Source organism: Chiloscyllium plagiosum, unplaced genomic scaffold (assembly GCF_037043375.1).
Source record: "Chiloscyllium plagiosum isolate Xiang-an unplaced genomic scaffold, Cpla_swu_hap1 HiC_scaffold_6, whole genome shotgun sequence".
Classification (NCBI taxonomy): Eukaryota; Metazoa; Chordata; class Chondrichthyes; order Orectolobiformes; family Hemiscylliidae; genus Chiloscyllium; species Chiloscyllium plagiosum.
In genome coordinates, this window is record NW_028270144.1 from 83,623,871 (window position 1) to 83,642,887 (window position 19,017).

General features: G+C 64.2%; 1 protein-coding gene and 1 pseudogene across 1 annotated transcript in view; one reads left to right on the forward strand and one right to left on the reverse strand.

The window, feature by feature from the left end:
- LOC122551059 (RING finger protein 17-like) overlaps positions 1-19,017 on the forward strand; it is a 123,485-nt gene that overhangs the window by 26,745 nt on the left and 77,723 nt on the right. The window lies entirely within an intron of this gene.
- The window catches only part of LOC148149797 (uncharacterized), a 20,668-nt pseudogene continuing 1,669 nt past the window's right edge, over positions 19-19,017 (reverse strand).

The following is a 19,017-nucleotide window of genomic DNA, read 5'->3' on the forward strand; positions in this document are numbered from 1 at the left end:
TTGCTTTAGTTTGAACACTCAAATTACTGATAAAATGAAAAAACAGTCTGATTACAAGGGAGTTATGTAAGGAATGAGAATACTGATATAGCAATTAAAGACCATAATATGTCTAAATCTGGTTGGAAAGGTAATGTGATATTGATGCTTCTCAATGTTAGGGAAGAGGATGGGAGGTTTTTTGAGATGTTGTCAAGCCCATCCCCTATTACATTTGTTTGACAGACCATATTCTTGTTGCAGTCCCTGTGGTGGAAATATACCCACAGTGCTGCATTAAAATCCATATTATATAACAATAATGAAAGAACTGAGTGAAAGTTTAAAATCAGGATGGCTTGTGATTTTCTGATATCCCTGTGTGCTTGCCCCCCTCATGTTCTCCTGGTTGATAGAGGTTGAGAGTTTGTTGGTAGCAAATACGGTGCCACTTCGGGAACCATTTTTGTTCTGGATGGTGTTGAAATTTGAAAAAGTGCTACAGCACATTCCATCATGAGTAGCAAAAATCTGTCCTGGCTGCTGCTTCTTACTCACCATGGTTTGACTATCAGGTTTTACACATTGCAATCTCGGGCAACCGAATCAACACGGACTATAAACTGTGTTTACTATAAACCGACCGACTCCCACAGCCTCCTAGACTACACCTCCTCCCATCCTGCCCCCTGTAAAAACGCCATCCCATATTCCCAATTCCTTCGTCTCCTCCACATCTGCTCCCAAGGACCAGTTCCAATACCGAACAACCCAGATGGCATCCTTCTTCAAAGACTGCAATTTCCCCCCAGACGTGGTCGACGATGCTCTCCACCGCATCTCCTCCACTTCCTGCTCCTCCGCCCTTGAGCCCCGCCCCTCCAATTGCCACCAGGACAGAACCCCACTGGTCCTCACCTACCACCCCACCAACCTCCATATACATCATATCATCTGTCGTCATTTCCACCACCTCCAAATGGACCCCACCACCAGGGATATATTTCCCTCCCCTCCCCTATCAGTGTTCCGAAAAGACCACTCCCTCCGTGACTCCTTTGTCAGGTCCACACCCCCCACCAACCCAACCTCCACTCCCGGCACCTTCCCCTGCAACCGCAAGAAATGCAAAACTTGCGCCCACACCTCCCCCCTTCCCTCCAAGACCCCAAGGGATCCTTCCGTATCCACCACAAATCCACACACGTCATTTACTGCACCCGATGTGGCCTCCTCTGTATTGGGGACACAGGCGCCTACTTGTGGAACGTTTCAGAGAACACCTCTGGGACACCCGGACCAACCAACCCAACCACCCCGTGGCTCAACACTTCAACTCCCCTTCCCACTCCACCAAGGACATACAGGTTCTTGGACTCCTCCATCGCCAGACCATAGCAACACGATGGCTGGAGGAAGAGCACCTCATCTTCTGCTAGGAACCCTCCAACCACAAGGGATGAACTCGGATTTCTCCAGTTTCCTCATTTCCCCTCCCCCCACCTTGCCTCAGTCCCAACCCTCGAACTCAGCACCACCTTCCTAACCTGCAATCTTCTTCCTGACCTCTCCGCCCCCACCCCCACTCCGGCCTATCACCCTCACCTTAACCTCCTTCCACCTATCGCATTTCCAACGCCCCTCCCCCAAGTCCCTTCTCCCTACCTTTTATCTTAGCCTGCTGGACACACTTTCCTCATTCCTGAAGAAGGGCTCATGCCCAAAACGTCGATTCTCCTGCTCCTTGGATGCTGCCTGACCTGCGCTTTTCCAGCAACACATTTTCAGTTTTACACATTGCAAGCCACCTACGTACAGACACTTGTTTTGTGGCTCCAATATAATTGTCATTGTCCCACCACCTTGCTGATATAAATCTCTCGCTCACTCTCTCGCTCGCTGTCTCTCGCTCTCTCTCTCACTCTCTTGCTAGCGCTCTCTCGCTCTTGCTGATTCGCTCGCACTCGCTCGCACTCGTGCTCTCTTGCTGATTCGCTCGCGCTCTCTCGCGCTCTCTCGCGCTCTCTCGCGCTCTCTCGCGCTCTCTCGCGCTCTCTCGCGCTCTCTCGCGCTCTCTCGCGCTCTCTCGCGCTCTCTCGCGCGCTCTCGCGCGCTCTCGCTCACTCTCACGCTCTCGCTCGCGCGCGCTCTCTCTCTCGGGCCCTCTCGTGCCCTCTCTCTCGGGCCCTCTCGCGCGCTCTCTCTCTCGCTCTCTCTCTCGCGCGCTCTCTCGCGCTCTCTCGCACTCATGCTGATTCGCTCTCGCGCTCTCTCGCTCTCTCTCACTATGTCTCTCACTGTCACTCTCGCTCTCTCTCGCTCTCTTGCGCTCTTGCCGATTCGCTCACGCTCTCTCTCACGCTCTCGCTGCCTCTCTCTCGCTCTTGCGCTCGCTCTCTCTCGCTCTCTCTCGCTCTCTCTCGCTCTCTCGCGCTCGCTCGCGCTCGCTCGTTCTCGCGCTCGTTCTCTCGCTCATTCTCGCGCTCGCTCGCACTCTCGCTCGCGCTCTCGCTCTCCCTCTCTCGCTCTCCCTCTCTCGCTCTCCCACTCTCGCTCTCCCACTCTCGCTCTCCCACTCTCGCTCTCCCTCTCTCGCTCTCCCTCTCTCGCTCTCCCTCTCTCGCTCTCCCTCTCTCGCTCTCCCTCTCTCGCTCTCCCTCTCTCGCTCTCGCTCTCTTGCTCTCTTGCTCTCTCGCTCTCACTCTTGCTCGCTCTCTCTCGTTCTCTCTCGCTCACTCTCGTTCTCTCTCGCGCTCCTGCTCTCTCGCGCTCTCTCACTGTGTCTCGCTGTCGCTGTCCCTCGCTCTCGCACGCTCTCTCGCGCTCTTGCTGATTCGCTCGCGCTCTCTCTCGCGCTCTCTCTCGCGCTCTCTCTCGCGCTCTCTCTCGCGCTCTCTCTCGCGCTCTCTCTCGCGCTCTCTCTCTCTCTCGCTCTCGCTCTTTCGCTCTCTCGCTCTCTCGCTCTCGCTCTCTCTCGCTCTCTCTCGCTCTCTCTCGCTCTCTCTCGCTCTCTCTCGCTCTCTCTCGCTCTCTCTCGCGCTCTCTCGCGCTCTCTCGCGCTCTCTCGCACTTTCTCACTGTGTCTCACTGTCGCTCTCTCTCGCGCTCTTGCTGATTCGCTCCCGCTCTCTCTCGCGCTCTCTCTCGCGCTCTCTCTCGCGCTCTCTCTCGCGCGCTCTCTCGCGCTCTCTCTCGCGCTCTCTCTCGCGCTCTCTCTCGCGCGCTCTCTCGCTCTCTCTCGCTCTCTCTCGCGCTCTCGCGCTCTCTCGCGCTCTCTCGCACTCTCGCGCTCTCTCTCGCTCTCGCGCGCGCTCTCTCGCGCTCTCTCGCGCTCTCTCTCGCGCTCTCTCTCGCGCTCTCTCTCGCGCTCTCTCTCGCGCTCTCTCTCGCTCTCTCTCGCGCGCTCTCTCGCGCCCTCTCTAGCGCCCTCTCTCGCGCCCTCTCTCGCGCCCTCTCTCGCGCCCTCTCTCGCGCCCTCTCTCGCGCCCTTTCACTGTGTCTCACTGTCGCTCTCGCGTGCTCTCTCGCGCTCTTGCTGATTTGCTCGCGCTCTCTCTCGCGCTCTCTCTCGCGCTCTCTCGCGCTCTCTCGCGCTCTCTCGCGCTCTCTCTCGCGCTCTCTCTCGCGCCCTCTCTAGCGCCCTCTCTCGCGCCCTCTCTCGCGCCCTCTCTCGCGCCCTCTCTCGAGCCCTCTCTCGAGCCCTCTCTCGCACCCTCTCTTGCGCCCTTTCACTGTGTCTCACTGTCGCTCTCGCGTGCTCTCTCGCGCTCTTGCTGATTTGCTCGCGCTCTCTCTCGCGCTCTCTCTCGCGCTCTCTCTCGCGCTCTCTCTCGCGCTCTCTCTCGCGCTCTCTCTCGCGCTCTCTCTCGCGCTCTCTCTCGCGCTCTCTCGCGCTCTCTCTCGCGCTCTCTCTCGCGCTCTCGCGCTCTCTCTCGCGCTCTCTCTCGCGCGCTCTCTCGCTCTCTCGTGCTCTCTCGCGCTCTCTCGCGCTCTCTCGCGCTCTTGCGCTCGCTCTCTCTCGCTCTCTCTCGCTCTCTCTCGCTCTCTCTCGCTCTCTCTCGCTCTCTCTCGCTCTCTCTCGCTCTCTCTTGCTCTCTCTTGCTCTCTCTCGCGCTCTCTAGCTCTCTCGCGCTCTCTTGCTCGCTCGCGCTCGCTCTCGCGCTCGTTCTCTCGCTCATTCTCGCGCTCGCTCGCACTCTCGCTCGCGCTCTCGCTCTCCCTCTCTCGCTCTCCCTCTCCCTCTCTCGCTCTCCCTCTCCCTCTCTCGCTCTCCCTCTCTCGCTCTCCCTCTCTCGCTCTCCCTCTCTCGCTCTCCCACTCTCGCTCTCCCACTCTCGCTCTCCCACTCTCGCTCTCCCACTCTCGCTCTCCCACTCTCGCTCTCCCTCTCTCGCTCTCCCTCTCTCGCTCTCCCTCTCTCGCTCTCCCTCTCTCGCTCTCCCTCTCTCGCTCTCCCTCTCTCGCTCTCCCTCTCTCGCTCTCTCGCTCTCACTCTTGCTCTCTCGCTCTCACTCTTGCTCGCTCTCTCTCGCTCACTCTCGTTCTCTCTCGCTCACTCTCGTTCTCTCTCGCGCTCCTGCTCTCTCGCGCTCTCTCACTGTGTCTCGCTGTCGCTGTCCCTCGCTCTCGCACGCTTTCTCGCGCTCTTGCTGATTCGCTCGCGCTCTCTCTCGCGCTCTCTCTCGCGCTCCCTCTCGCGCTCTCTCTCGCGCGCTCTCTCGCGCGCTCTCTCGCGCGCTCTCTCGCGCGCTCTCTCGCGCCCTCTCTCGCGCCCTCTCTCGCGCCCTCTCTCGCGCCCTCTCTCGCGCCCTCTCTCGCGCCCTCTCTCGCGCCCTCTCTCGCGCCCTCTCTCGCGCCCTCTCTCGCGCCCTCTCTCGCGCCCTCTCTCGCGCTCTCTCTCGCGCTCTCTCTCTCTCGCTCTCGCTCTTTCGCTCTTTCGCTCTCTCGCTCTCGCTCTCTCTCTCGCTCTCTCTCTCGCTCTCTCTCTCGCTCTCTCTCTCGCTCTCTCTCGCTCTCTCTCGCGCTCTCTCACGCTCTCTCGCACTTTCTCACTGTCTCACTCGCTCTCGCACGCGCTCTTGCTGATTCGCTCCCGCTCTCTCTCGCGCTCTCTCTCGCGCTCTCTCTCGCGCTCTCTCTCGCGCTCTCTCTCGCGCTCTCTCTCGCGCGCTCTCTCGCGCTCTCTCTCGCTCTCTCGCTCTCTCGCTCTCTCGCGCTCTCGCACTCTCGCGCACTCTCGCGCTCTCTCGCGCTCTCTCGCGCTCTCTCGCGCTCTCTCGCGCTCTCTCGCGCTCTCTCGCGCTCTCTCGCTCTCGCGCGCGCTCTCTCGCGCTCTCTCGCGCTCTCTCGCGCTCTCTCGCTCTCGCGCACGCTCTCTCGCGCTCTCTCGCGCTCTCTCGCGCTCTCGCGCTCGCTCTCGCGCTCTCTCTCGCTCTCTCGCGCTCTCGCGCTCGCTCTCGCGCTCTCTCTCGCGCTCTCTCGCGCGCGCTCTCTCGCGCCCTCTCTCGCGCCCTTTCACTGTGTCTCACTGTCGCTCTCGCGTGCTCTCTCGCGCTCTTGCTGATTCGCTCGCGCTCTCTCTCGCGCTCTCTCTCGCGCTCTCTCTCGCGCTCTCTCTCGCGCTCTCTCTCGCGCTCTCGCGCTCTCTCTCGCGCTCTCTCTCGCGCTCTCTCTCGCGCTCTCTCTCGCGCTCTCTCTCGCGCGCTCTCTCGCGCGCTCTCTCGCGCGCTCTCTCGCTCTCTCGCGCGCGCGCTCTCTCGCTCTCTCGCGCGCGCGCTCTCTCGCTCTCTCGCGCGCGCGCTCTCTCGCTCTCTCGCGCGCGCTCTCTCTCGCTCTCGCGCGCGCTCTCTCTCGCTCTCTCGCGCGCGCTCTCTCTCGCGCTCTCGCGCGCGCTCTCTCTCGCTCTCTCGCGCGCGCTCTCTCTCGCTCTCTCGCGCGCGCTCTCTCGCGCTCTCTCGCGCGCGCTCTCTCGCGCTCTCTCTCGCTCTCTCGCGCTCTCGCACTCTCGCGCTCTCTCGCGCTCTCTCGCGCTCTCTCGCTCTCGCGCGCGCTCTCTCGCGCTCTCTCGCGCTCTCTCGCTCTCGCGCACGCTCTCTCGCGCTCTCTCGCGCTCTCTCGCGCTCTCTCGCGCTCTCGCGCTCTCTCTCGCTCTCTCGCGCTCTCTCGCGCTCTCGCGCTCGCTCTCGCGCTCTCTCTCGCGCTCTCTCGCGCGCGCTCTCTCGCGCCCTCTCTCGCGCCCTTTCACTGTGTCTCACTGTCGCTCTCGCGTGCTCTCTCGCGCTCTTGCTGATTCGCTCGCGCTCTCTCTCGCGCTCTCTCTCGCGCTCTCTCTCGCGCTCTCTCTCGCGCTCTCGCGCTCTCTCTCGCGCTCTCTCTCGCGCTCTCTCTCGCGCTCTCTCTCGCGCTCTCTCTCGCGCTCTCTCTCGCGCGCTCTCTCGCTCTCTCGCGCGCGCGCTCTCTCGCTCTCTCGCGCGCGCGCTCTCTCGCTCTCTCGCGCGCGCTCTCTCTCGCTCTCTCGCGCGCGCTCTCTCTCGCTCTCTCGCGCGCGCTCTCTCTCGCTCTCTCGCGCGCGCTCTCTCGCGCTCGCTCTCTCGCGCTCTCTCGCGCTCTCGCGCTCTCTCTCGCGCTCTCTCTCGCTCCCTCTCGCTCTCTCGCGCTCTCTCTCGCACTCTCGCACTCTCTCGCGCTCTCACTCGCTCTCTCGCGCGCGCTCTCTCGCGCTCTCTCGCGCTCTCTCGCGCTCTCTCGTGCTCTCGCGCTCTCTCTCGCTCTCTCTCGCGCTCTCTCGCGCCTTCTCTCGCGCTCTCTCTCGCGCGCGCTCTCTCTCGCTCTCTCGCGCGCGCTCTCTCTCGCACGCGCTCTCTCGCACGCGCTCTCTCGCGCTCTCGCGCTCTCTCTCGCGCTCTCTCTCGCTCCCTCTCGCTCTCTCGCGCTCTCTCTCGCACTCTCGCTCTCTCTCGCGCTCTCTCTCGCTCTCTCTCGCTCTCTCGCGCGCGCTCTCTCGCGCTCTCTCGCGCTCTCTCTCGCTCTCTCTCGCGCTCTCTCGCGCCTTCTCTCGCGCCTTCTCTCGCGCCTTCTCTCGCGCCCTCTCTCGCGCCCTCTCTCGCGCCCTCTCTCGCGCCCTCTCTCGCGCCCTCTCTCGCGCCCTCTCACGCTCTCTCACTGTTGCTCTCGGCTCTTGCTGATTCGCTCGCGCTCTCTCTCGCGCTCTCTCTCGCGCTCTCTCTCGCGCTCTCTCTCGCGCTCTCTCTCGCGCTCTCTCTCGCGCCCTCTCTCGCGCCCTCTCTCGCGCCCTCTCTCGCGCCCTTTCACTGTGTCTCACTGTCGCTCTCGCGTGCTCTCTTGCGCTCTTGCTGATTCGCTCGCGCTCTCTCTCGCGCTCTCTCTCGCGCTCTCGCGCTCTCTCTCGCGCTCTCTCTCGCGCTCTCTCTCGCGCGCTCTCTCGCTCTCTCGCTCTCTCTCGCTCTCTCTCGCTCTCTCTCGCTCTCTCTCGCTCTCTCGCGCTCTCTCGCGCTCTCTCGCGCGCTCTCTCGCGCTCTCTCTCGCTCTCGCGCGCGCTCTCTCGCGCTCGCTCTCGCGCTCGCTCTCTCGCGCTCTCTCTCGCGCCCTCTCTCGCGCCCTCTCTCGCGCCCTCTCTCGCGCCCTCTCTCGCGCCCTTTCACTGTGTCTCACTGTCGCTCTCGCGTGCTCTCTCGCGCTCTTGCTGATTCGCTCGCGCTCTCTCTCGCGCTCTCTCTCGCGCTCTCTCTCGCGCTCTCTCTCGCGCTCTCTCTCGCGCTCTCTCTCGCGCTCTCTCTCGCGCTCTCTCGCGCGCGCGCTCTCTCTCGCTCGCGCTCTCTCGCACGCGCTCTCTCGCACGCGCTCTCTCGCGCTCTCTCTCGCGCTCTCGCGCTCTCTCTCGCGCTCTCTCTCGCTCCCTCTCGCTCTCTCGCGCTCTCTCTCGCACTCTCGCTCTCTCTCGCGCTCTCTCTCGCTCTCTCGCGCGCGCTCTCTCGCGCTCTCTCGCGCTCTCTCGCGCTCTCTCGCGCTCTCTCGCGCTCTCTCGTGCTCTCTCGCGCTCTCTCGCGCTCTCTCGTGCTCTCGCGCTCTCTCTCGCTCTCTCGCGCGCTCTCTCTCGCGCTCTCTCTCGCGCTCTCTCGCGCCTTCTCTCGCGCCTTCTCTCGCGCCTTCTCTCGCGCCTTCTCTCGCGCCCTCTCTCGCGCCCTCTCTCGCGCCCTCTCTCGCGCCCTCTCTCGCGCCCTCTCTAGCGCCCTCTCGCGCTCTCTCACTGTGTCTCACTGTTGCTCTCGGCTCTTGCTGATTCGCTCGCGCTCTCGCTCGCGCTCTCTCTCGCGCTCTCTCTCGCGCGCGCTCTCTCTCGCTCTCTCGCGCGCGCTCTCTCTCGCGCGCGCTCTCTCGCACGCGCTCTCTCGCACGCGCTCTCTCGCGCTCTCTCTCGCGCTCTCGCGCTCTCTCTCGCGCTCTCTCTCGCTCCCTCTCGCTCTCTCGCGCTCTCTCTCGCACTCTCGCTCTCTCTCGCGCTCTCTCTCGCTCTCTCGCGCGCGCTCTCTCGCGCTCTCTCGTGCTCTCTCGCGCTCTCTCGCGCTCTCTCGTGCTCTCGCGCTCTCTCTCGCTCTCTCGCGCGCTCTCTCTCGCGCTCTCTCTCGCGCTCTCTCGCGCCTTCTCTCGCGCCTTCTCTCGCGCCCTCTCTCGCGCCCTCTCTCGCGCCCTCTCTCGCGCCCTCTCTCGCGCCCTCTCTCGCGCCCTCTCTCGCGCCCTCTCTCGCGCCCTCTCTCGCGCCCTCTCTCGCGCCCTCTCTCGCGCCCTCTCTCGCGCCCTCTCTCGCGCCCTCTCTCGCGCCCTCTCGCGCTCTCTCACTGTGTCTCACTGTTGCTCTCGGCTCTTGCTGATTCGCTCGCGCTCTCTCTCACGCTCTCTCTCGCGCTCTCTCTCGCGCTCTCTCTCGCGCGCCCTCTCTCGCGCCCTCTCTCGCGCCCTTTCACTGTGTCTCACTGTCGCTCTCGCGTGCTCTCTTGCGCTCTTGCTGATTCGCTCGCGCTCTCTCTCGCGCTCTCTCTCGCACTCTCGCGCTCTCTCTCGCGCGCTCTCTCGCTCTCTCGCGCTCTCTCACTCGCTCTCACTCGCTCTCTCGCGCTCTCTCGCGCTCTCTCGCGCTCTCTCGCTCGCTCTCGCTCGCTCTCGCGCTCTCTCTCGCGCTCTCTCTCGCGCGCCCTCTCGCGCGCCCTCTCGCGCGCCCTCTCTCGCGCCCTCTCGCGCGCCCTCTCTCGCCCTCTCTCGCCCTCTCTCGCGCCCTCTCTCGCGCCCTCTCTCGCGCCCTCTCTCGCGCCCTCTCTCGCGCCCTCTCTCGCGCCCTCTCTCGCGCCCTCTCTCACTGTGTCTCACTGTCGCTCTCGCGCGCTCTTGCTGATTCGATCGCGCTCTCCCACGTGCTCTCTCTCGCTCGCGCTCTCTCGCTCTCTCTCTTGCGCGCTCTCGATCTCGCTCTCTCGATCTCGCTCTCGATCTCGCTCTCGCTCTCGCTCTCGCTCTCTCGACCTCGCTCTCGCTCTCGCTCTCTCGCTCTCGCTCTCTCGCTCTCGCTCTCTCGATCTCGCTCTCTCGATCTCGCTCTCGCTCTCTCGATCTCGCTCTCGACCTCGCTCTCTCAACCTCGCTCTCTCGATCTCGCTCTCTCGATCTCGCTCTCGCTCTCGCTCTCTCGCTCTCGCGCTCGTGCTCGCTCTCTCGCGCGCTCTCTCTCGATCTCTCTCTCGATCTCTCTCGCGCTCTCTCTCGCGCTCTCTCGCGCTCTCTCTCGCGCTCTCTCGCTCTCTCGCTCTCTCTCGCGCTCTCGCTCTCTCTCGCTCTCTCTCGCTCTCTCTCGCTCTCTCTCGCGCTCTCTCGCGCTCTCTCGCGCTCTCTCGCGCTCTCTGTGTCTCACTGTCGCTCTCGCGTGCTCTCTCGCGCTCTTGCTGATTTGCTCGCGCTCTCTCTCGCGCGCTCTCTCGCGCTCTCTCTCGCGCTCTCTCTCGCGCTCTCTCTCGCGCTCTCGCGCTCTCTCTCGCGCTCTCTCTCGCGCTCTCTCTCGCGCGCTCTCGCGCTCGCTCTCTCTCGCTCTCTCTCGCTCTCTCTCGCTCTCTCTCGCTCTCTCTCGCTCTCTCTCGCTCTCTTGCTCGCTCGCGCTCGCTCTCGCGCTCGTTCTCTCGCTCATTCTCGCGCTCGCTCGCACTCTCGCTCGCGCTCTCGCTCTCCCTCTCTCGCTCTCCCTCTCTCGCTCTCCCTCTCCCTCTCTCGCTCTCCCTCTCTCGCTCTCCCTCTCTCGCTCTCCCTCTCTCGCTCTCGCTCTCTCGCTCTCGCTCTCTCGCTCTCACTCTTGCTCTCTCTCTCTCGCTCACTCTCGTTCTCTCTCGCTCACTCTCGTTCTCTCTCGCGCTCCTGCTCTCTCGCGCTCTCTCACTGTGTCTCGCTGTCGCTGTCCCTTGCTCTCGCACGCTCTCTCGCGCTCTTGCTGATTCGCTCGCGCTCTCTCTCGCGCTCTCTCTCGCGCTCCCTCTCGCGCTCTCTCTCGCGCGCTCTCTCGCGCGCTCTCTCGCACGCTCTCTCGCACGCTCTCTCGCGCCCTCTCTCGCGCCCTCTCTCGCGCCCTCTCTCGCGCCCTCTCTCTCGCTCTCTCTCGCGCTCTCTCTCGCTCTCGCTCTCGCTCTTTCGCTCTTTCGCTCTCTCGCTCTCTCGCTCTCGCTCTCTCTCTCGCTCTCTCTCGCTCTCTCTCGCGCTCTCTCACGCTCTCTCGCACTTTCTCACTGTGTCTCACTGTCGCTCTCGCACGCGCTCTTGCTGATTCGCTCGAGCTCTCTCTCGCGCTCTCTCTCGCGCTCTCTCTCGCGCTCTCTCTCGCGCTCTCTCTCGCTCTCTCGCGCGCTCTCTCTCGCTCTCTCTCGCTCTCGCACTCTCGCGCTCTCTCGCGCTCTCTCGCGCTCTCTCGCGCTCTCTCTCGCTCTCGCGCGCGCTCTCTTGCGCTCTCTCGCGCTCTCTCGCGCTCTCTCGCTCTCGCGCGCGCTCTCTCGCGCTCTCTCGCGCTCTCTCGCGCTCTCGCGCTCGCTCTCGCGCTCTCTCTCGCGCTCTCTCGCGCTCTCGCTCGCTCTCGCGCTCTCTCTCGCGCTCTCTCTCGCTCTCTCGCGCGCGCTCTCTCGCGCCCTCTCTCGCGCCCTCTCTCGCGCCCTCTCTCGCGCCCTTTCACTGTGTCTCACTGTCGCTCTCGCGTGCTCTCTCGCGCTCTTGCTGATTCGCTCGCGCTCTCTCTCGCGCTCTCTCTCGCGCTCTCTCTCGCGCTCTCTCTCGCGCTCTCTCTCGCGCTCTCTCTCGCGCTCTCTCTCGCGCGCTCTCTCGCTCTCTCGCGCGCGCTCTCTCTCGCTCTTTCGCGCGCGCTCTCTCTCGCTCTCTCGCGCGCGCTCTCTCTCGCTCTCTCGCGCGCGCTCTCTCGCGCTCTCGCGCGCTCTCTCTCGCTCCCTCTCGCTCTCTCGCGCTCTCTCTCGCACTCTCGCACTCTCTCGCGCTCTCTCTCGCTCTCTCGCGCGCGCTCTCTCGCGCTCTCGCGCTCTCTCTCGCTCTCTCGCGCGCTCTCTCTCGCTCTCTCGCGCGCGCTCTCTCGCGCTCTCTCGTGCTCTCGCGCTCTCTCTCGCTCTCTCGCGCTCTCTCTCGCGCTCTCTCTCGCTCCCTCTCGCTCTCTCTCGCACTCTCGCTCTCTCTCGCGCTCTCTCGCGCGCGCTCTCTCGCGCTCTCTCGTGCTCTCGCGCTCTCTCTCGCTCTCTCTCGCGCTCTCTCTCGCGCTCTCTCTCGCGCCTTCTCTCGCGCCTTCTCTCGCGCCTTCTCTCGCGCCCTCTCTCGCGCCCTCTCTCGCGCCCTCTCTCGCGCCCTCTCTCGCGCCCTCTCTCGCGCCCTCTCGCGCTCTCTCACTGTGTCTCACTGTTGCTCTCGGCTCTTGCTGATTCGCTCGCGCTCTCTCTCGCGCTCTCTCTCGCGCTCTCTCTCGCGCTCTCTCTCGCGCTCTCTCTCGCGCTCTCTCTCGCGCTCTCTCTCGCGCGCTCTCTCTCGCTCTCTCGCGCGCGCTCTCTCGCGCCCTCTATCGCGCCCTCTCTCGCGCCCTTTCACTGTGTCTCACTGTCGCTCTCGCGTGCTCTCTTGCGCTCTTGCTGATTCGCTCGCACTCATTGCGCCTTCTCTCGCGCTCTCGCGCTCTCTCTCGCGCGCTCTCTCGCTCTCTCTCGCTCTCTCGCGCTCTCTCGCTCGCTCTCTCGCGCTCTCTCGCGCTCTCTCGCGCTCTCTCGCGCTCTCTCGCGCTCTCTCGCTCGCTCTCGCTCGCTCTCGCTCGCTCTCTCGCTCTCTCTCTCGCGCTCTCTCTCGCGCTCTCTCTCGCGCGCCCTCTCGCGCGCCCTCTCGCGTGCCCTCTCGCGTGCCCTCTCGCGCGCCCTCTCTCGCGCCCTCTCTCGCGCCCTCTCTCGCGCCCTCTCTCACTGTGTCTCACTGTCGCTCTCGCGCGCTCTTGCTGATTCGATCACGCTCTCACGCGCTCTCCCACGTGCTCTCTCTCGCTCGCGCTCTCTCGCTCTCTCTCTTGCGCGCTCTCGCTCGCTCGCGTTATCTCGCTCTCTCGATCTCGCTCTCTCGATCTCGCTCTCTCGATCTCGCTCTCGACCTCGCTCTCGATCTCGCTCTCGCTCTCGCCCACGCTCTCTCGACCTCGCTCTCGCTCTCGCTCTCTCGCTCTCGCTCTCTCGATCTCGCTCTCTCGATCTCGCTCTCGCTCTCGCTCTCTCGATCTCGCTCTCGACCTCGCTCTCTCGACCTCGCTCTCTCGATCTCGCTCTCTCGATCTCGCTCTCGCTCTCGCTCGCTCTCGCTCTCGCGCTCGTGCTCGCTCTCTCGCGCGCTCTCTCTCGATCTCTCTCTCGATCTCTCTCGCGCTCTCTCTCGCGCTCTCTCTCGCGCTCTCTCTCGCGCTCTCTCTCGCGCTCTCTCTCGCGCTCTCTCGCTCTCTCGCTCTCTGTCGCGCTCTCGCTCTCTCTCGCTCTCTCTCGCGCTCTCGCTCTCTCTTGCGCTCTCTCGCGCTCTCTCAGTGTCTCACTGTCGCTCTCGCGTGCTCTCTCGCGCTCTTGCTGATTCGCTCGCGCTCTCTCGCGCGCGCTCTCTCGCGCTCTCTCGCGCTCTCTCGCGCTCTCTCGCTCTCGCTCTCTCGCGCTCTCTCGCTCTCGCTCGCGCTCTCTCGCGCTCTCTCGCTCTCGCTCTCTCGCGCTCTCTCGCTCTCTCGCTCGCGCTCTCTCGCGCTCTCGCGCTCTCTCGCGCTCTCTCGCGCTCTCTCGCGCTCTCTCGCGCTCTCTCGCGCTCTCTCGCGCTCTCTCGCTCTCGCTCGCGCTCTCTCACTGTGTCTCACTGTCGCTCTCGCGCGCTCTTGCTGATTCGCTCGCGCTCTCTCACGCGCTCTCTCTCGCTCGCGCTCTCTCGCTCTCTCAATCTTGCTCTCTCGATCTCGATCTCGCTCTCTCGATCTCGCTCTCTCGATCTCGCTCTCTCGATCTCGCTCTCGATCTCGCTCTCGCTCTCTCTCTCGCGCTCTCTCTCGCGCTCTCTCTCGCGCTCTCTCTCGCTCTCTCTCTCGCTCTCTCTCTCGCGCTCTCTCTCGCGCTCTCTCTCGCGCTCTCTCTCGCGCTCTCTCTCGCGCTCTCTCTCGCGCTCTCTCTCGCTCTCTCTCTCGCGCTCTCTCTCGCGCTCTCTCTCGCGCTCTCTCTCGCGCTCTCTCTCGCGCTCTCTCGCGCTCTCTCTCGCGCTCTCTCTCGCGCTCTCTCTCGCGCTCTCTCTCGCGCTCTCTCGTTTTCTCTCTTTCTCCCTCGTTTTCTCTCGTTCTCTCTCGTTTTCTCTCGTTCTCTCTCGTTCTCTCTCGTTCTCTCTCGTTCTCTCTCGCTCTCGCTCTCTCTCGCTCTCTCTCGCTCTCTCTCTCGGGCCCTCTCGTGACCTCTCGGGCCCTGTCGTGACCTCTCTCTCGGGCCCTGTCGTGACCTCTCTCTCGGGCCCTGTCGTGACCTCTCTCTCGGGCCCTCTCGTGACCTCTCTCCCGGGCCCTCTCGCGCGCTCTCTCTCTCGCGCTCTCTCTCTCGCGCTCTCTCTCTCGCGCTCTCTCTCTCGCGCTCTCTCTCTCGCGCTCTCTCTCTCGCGCTCTCTCTCTCGCGCGCCCTCTCTCGCGCCCTCTCTCGCGCCCTCTCTCGCGCCCTCTCTCGCGCCCTCTCTCGCGCCCTCTCTCGCGCCCTCTCTCGCGCCCTCTCTCGCGCCCTCTCTCGCGCCCTCTCTCGCGCCCTCTCTCGCGCCCTCTCTCGCGCCCTCTCTCGCGCCCTCTCTCGTGCCCTCTCTCGCGCCCGCTCTCGCGCCCGCTCTCGCGCCCGCTCTCGCGCTCTCTCGCGCTCTCTCGCGCTCTCTCGCGCTCTCTCGCTCTCTCGCGCTCTCTCGCGCTCTCTCGCGCTCTCTCGCGCTCTCTCGCGCTCTCTCGCGCTCTCTAACTGTGTCTCACTGTCGCTCTCGCGCGCTCTCTCGCGCTCTTGCTGATTCGCTCGCGCTCTCTCGCGCTCTCTCGCGCGCTCTCTCGCGCTCTCTCGCGCTCTCGCATGCTCTCTCGCGCTCTCTCGCGCTCTCTCGCGCTCTTGCTGATTCGCTCGCGCTCTCTCGCGCTCTCTCGCGCTCTCTCGCGCTCTCTCGCGCGCTCTCTCGCGCTCTCTCGCGCTCTCGCATGCTCTCTCGCGCTCTCTCGCGCTCTCTCGCGCTCTCGCTCTCTCTCGCTCTCGCGCTCTCTCACTGTGTCTCACTGTCGCTCTTGCGCGCTCTTGCTGATTCGCTCGCGCTCTCTTTCACGCGCTCTTTCGCTCTCTCTCTCACGCGCTCTATCTCGCTCTCTCGATCTCGCTCTCTCGATCTCGCTCTCTCGATCTCGCTCTCTCGATCTCGCTCTCTCGATCTCGATCTCACTCTCGCTCTCGCTCTCTCTCTCGCGCTCTCTCTCGCGCTCTCGCGCTCTCTCGCGCTCTCTCGCGCTCTCTCGCGCTCTCTCGCGCTCTCTCGCGCTCTCTCGCGCTCTCTCGCTCTCGCTCGCGCTCTCTCACTGTGTCTCACTGTCGCTCTCGCGCGCTCTTGCTGATTCGCTCGCGCTCTCTCACGCGCTCTCTCTCGCTCGCGCTCTCTCGCTCTCTCAATCTTGCTCTCTCGATCTCGATCTCGCTCTCTCGATCTCGCTCTCTCGATCTCGCTCTCTCGATCTCGCTCTCGATCTCGCTCTCGCTCTCTCTCTCGCGCTCTCTCTCGCGCTCTCTCTCGCGCTCTCTCTCGCTCTCTCTCTCGCTCTCTCTCTCGCGCTCTCTCTCGCGCTCTCTCTCGCGCTCTCTCTCGCGCTCTCTCTCGCGCTCTCTCTCGCGCTCTCTCTCGCTCTCTCTCTCGCGCTGTCTCTCGCGCTCTCTCTCGCGCTCTCTCTCGCGCTCTCTCTCGCGCTCTCTCGCGCTCTCTCTCGCGCTCTCTCTCGCGCTCTCTCTCGCGCTCTCTCTCGCGCTCTCTCGTTTTCTCTCTTTCTCCCTCGTTTTCTCTCGTTCTCTCTCGTTTTCTCTCGTTCTCTCTCGTTCTCTCTCGTTCTCTCTCGTTCTCTCTCGCTCTCGCTCTCTCTCGCTCTCTCTCGCTCTCTCTCTCGGGCCCTCTCGTGACCTCTCGGGCCCTGTCGTGACCTCTCTCTCGGGCCCTGTCGTGACCTCTCTCTCGGGCCCTGTCGTGACCTCTCTCTCGGGCCCTCTCGTGACCTCTCTCCCGGGCCCTCTCGCGCGCTCTCTCTCTCTCGCTCTCTCTCTCGCGCTCTCTCTCTCGCGCTCTCTCTCTCGCGCTCTCTCTCTCGCGCTCTCTCTCTCGCGCTCTCTCTCTCGCGCGCCCTCTCTCGCGCCCTCTCTCGCGCCCTCTCTCGCGCCCTCTCTCGCGCCCTCTCTCGCGCCCTCTCTCGCGCCCTCTCTCGCGCCCTCTCTCGCGCCCTCTCTCGCGCCCTCTCTCGCGCCCTCTCTCGCGCCCTCTCTCGCGCCCTCTCTCGCGCCCTCTCTCGTGCCCTCTCTCGCGCCCGCTCTCGCGCCCGCTCTCGCGCCCGCTCTCGCGCCCGCTCTCGCGCTCTCTCGCGCTCTCTCGCGCTCTCTCGCGCTCTCTCGCTCTCTCGCGCTCTCTCGCGCTCTCTCGCGCTCTCTCGCGCTCTCTCGCGCTCTCTCGCGCTCTCTAACTGTGTCTCACTGTCGCTCTCGCGCGCTCTCTCGCGCTCTTGCTGATTCGCTCGCGCTCTCTCGCGCTCTCTCGCGCGCTCTCTCGCGCTCTCTCGCGCTCTCGCATGCTCTCTCGCGCTCTCTCGCGCTCTCTCGCGCTCTTGCTGATTCGCTCGCGCTCTCTCGCGCTCTCTCGCGCTCTCTCGCGCTCTCTCGCGCGCTCTCTCGCGCTCTCTCGCGCTCTCGCATGCTCTCTCGCGCTCTCTCGCGCTCTCTCGCGCTCTCTCGCGCTCTCGCTCTCTCTCGCTCTCGCGCTCTCTCACTGTGTCTCACTGTCGCTCTTGCGCGCTCTTGCTGATTCGCTCGCGCTCTCTTTCACGCGCTCTTTCGCTCTCTCTCTCACGCGCTCTATCTCGCTCTCTCGATCTCGCTCTCTCGATCTCGCTCTCTCGATCTCGCTCTCTCGATCTCGCTCTCTCGATCTCGATCTCACTCTCGCTCTCGCTCTCTCTCTCGCGCTCTCTCTCGCGCTCTCTCTCGCGCTCTCTCTCTCGCTCTCTCTCGCGCTCTCTCTCGCGCCCTCTCTCGCGCCCTCTCTCGCGCCCTCTCTCGCGCCCTCTCTCGCGCCCGCTCTCGCGCCCGCTCTCGCGCCCGCTCTCGCGCTCTCTCGCGCTCTCTCGCGCTCTCTCGCGCTCTCTCGCTCTCTCGCGCTCTCTCGCGCTCTCTCGCGCTCTCTCGCGCTCTCTCGCGCTCTCTCACTGTGTCTCACTGTCGCTCTCGCGCGCTCTCTCGCGCTCTTGCTGATTCGCTCGCGCTCTCTCGCGCTCTCTCGCGCGCTCTCTCGCGCTCTCTCGCGCTCTCGCATGCTCTCTCGCGCTCTCTCGCGCTCTCTCGCGCTCTTGCTGATTCGCTCGCGCTCTCTCGCGCTCTCTCGCGCTCTCTCGCGCGCTCTCTCGCGCTCTCTCGCGCTCTCGCATGCTCTCTCGCGCTCTCTCGCGCTCTCTCGCGCTCTCTCGCGCTCTCGCTCTCTCTCGCTCTCGCGCTCTCTCACTGTGTCTCACTGTCGCTCTTGCGCGCTCTTGCTGATTCGCTCGCGCTCTCTTTCACGCGCTCTTTCGCTCTCTCTCTCACGCGCTCTATCTCGCTCTCTCGATCTCGCTCTCTCGATCTCGCTCTCTCGATCTCGCTCTCTCGATCTCGCTCTCTCGATCTCGATCTCACTCTCGCTCTCGCTCTCTCTCTCGCGCTCTCTCTCGCGCTCTCTCTCGCGCTCTCTCTCTCGCTCTCTCTCGCGCTCTCTCTCGCGCTCTCTCTCGCGCTCTCTCTCGCGCTCTCTCGTTCTCCCTCGTTTTCTCTCTTTCTCCCTCGTTTTCTCTCGTTCTCTCTCGTTCTCTCTCGTTCTCTCTCGTTCTCTCTCGTTCTCTCTCGTTCTCTCTCGTTCTCTCTCGTTTTCTCTCGCTCTCTCTCGCTCTCTCTCGCTCTCTCTCGCTCTCTCTCGCTCTCGCTCTCTCGCTCTCGCTCTCTCGCTCTCTCGCTCTCGCTCTCTCGATCTCGCGCTCGATCTCGCGCTCTCTCTCGCGCTCTCTCGCGCTCTCTCGTTCTCCCTCGTTTTCTCTCTTTCTCCCTCGTTTTCTCTCGTTTTCTCTCGTTTTCTCTCGTTCTCTCTCGTTCTCTCTCGTTCTCTCTCGTTCTCTCTCGTTCTCTCTCGTTCTCTCTCGTTCTCTCTCGTTCTCTCTCGTTTTCTCTCGCTCTCTCTCGCTCTCTCTCGCTCTCTCTCGCTCTCGCTCTCTCGCTCTCGCTCTCTCGCTCTCGCTCTCGCTCTCGCTCTCTCGATCTCGCGCTCTCTCGCGTTCTGTCGCGCTCTCTCTCGCGCTCCCTCGCGCTCTCGCTGATTCGCTCTCTCGCTCTCTCTCGCTCTCTCTCGCTCTCTCTCGCTCTCTCTCGCTCTCTCTCGCTCTCTCTCGCTCTCTCTCTCGCTCTCTCTCTCGCTCTCTCTCTCTCGCTCTCTCTCTCTCGCTCTCTCTCTCGCTCTCTCTCTCGCTCGCTCGCGCTCTTGCTGATTCGCTCTCGCTCTCTCTCGCGCTCTTGCTGATTCGCTCTCGCTCGCTGCCCCCTCTCTCACTCGCGTTCGCGCTCTCGCGCTCTCTCGCGCGCTGTCTCACGCTCTTGCTGATTCGCTCTCGCTCTCTCTCGCTCTTGCTGATTCGCTCTCGCTGCCTCTCGCTCGCTCCCTCGCGCTCCCTCTGACTTGCTCTCTTGCTCGCTCGCTCTCGCGCTCCCGCGCTCTCTCTCGTTCTCTCGTTCTCTCTCTCGCTCGCTCTCTCGCTCGCGCTCTTGCTGATTCGCTCTCGCGCTCTCGCTCTCTCGCGCGCTTTCTCTCGTGCTCTCCCTCGCGCTCTCTTTCCCTCGCGCTCTCTTTCCCTCGCGCTCTCGCTGATTCGCTCTCGCGCGCTCTCGCTCGCTCGCTCGCTCTCTCTCGCTCTCTCGCTCGCGTGCTCTTGCTGATTCGCTCTCGCTCTCTCGCGCTCTTGCTGATTCGCTCTCGCTCTCTCTCGCTCTCTCTCGCTCTCTCTCGCGCTCTCTCGCGCTCTCTCGCGCTCTCTCGCGCTCTCTCGCGCTCTCTCTCACGCTCTCTCGCTCTCTCTGTCGTGCGCGCTCTCGCGCGCTTTCTCTCGTGCTCTCCCTCGCGCTCTCTTTCCCTCGCGCTCTCGCTGATTCGCTCTCGCACTCTCGCTGATTCGCTCTCTCGCTCTCTCGCTCGCTCTCTCGCTCTCGCTCGTGCTCTTGCTGATTCGCTCTC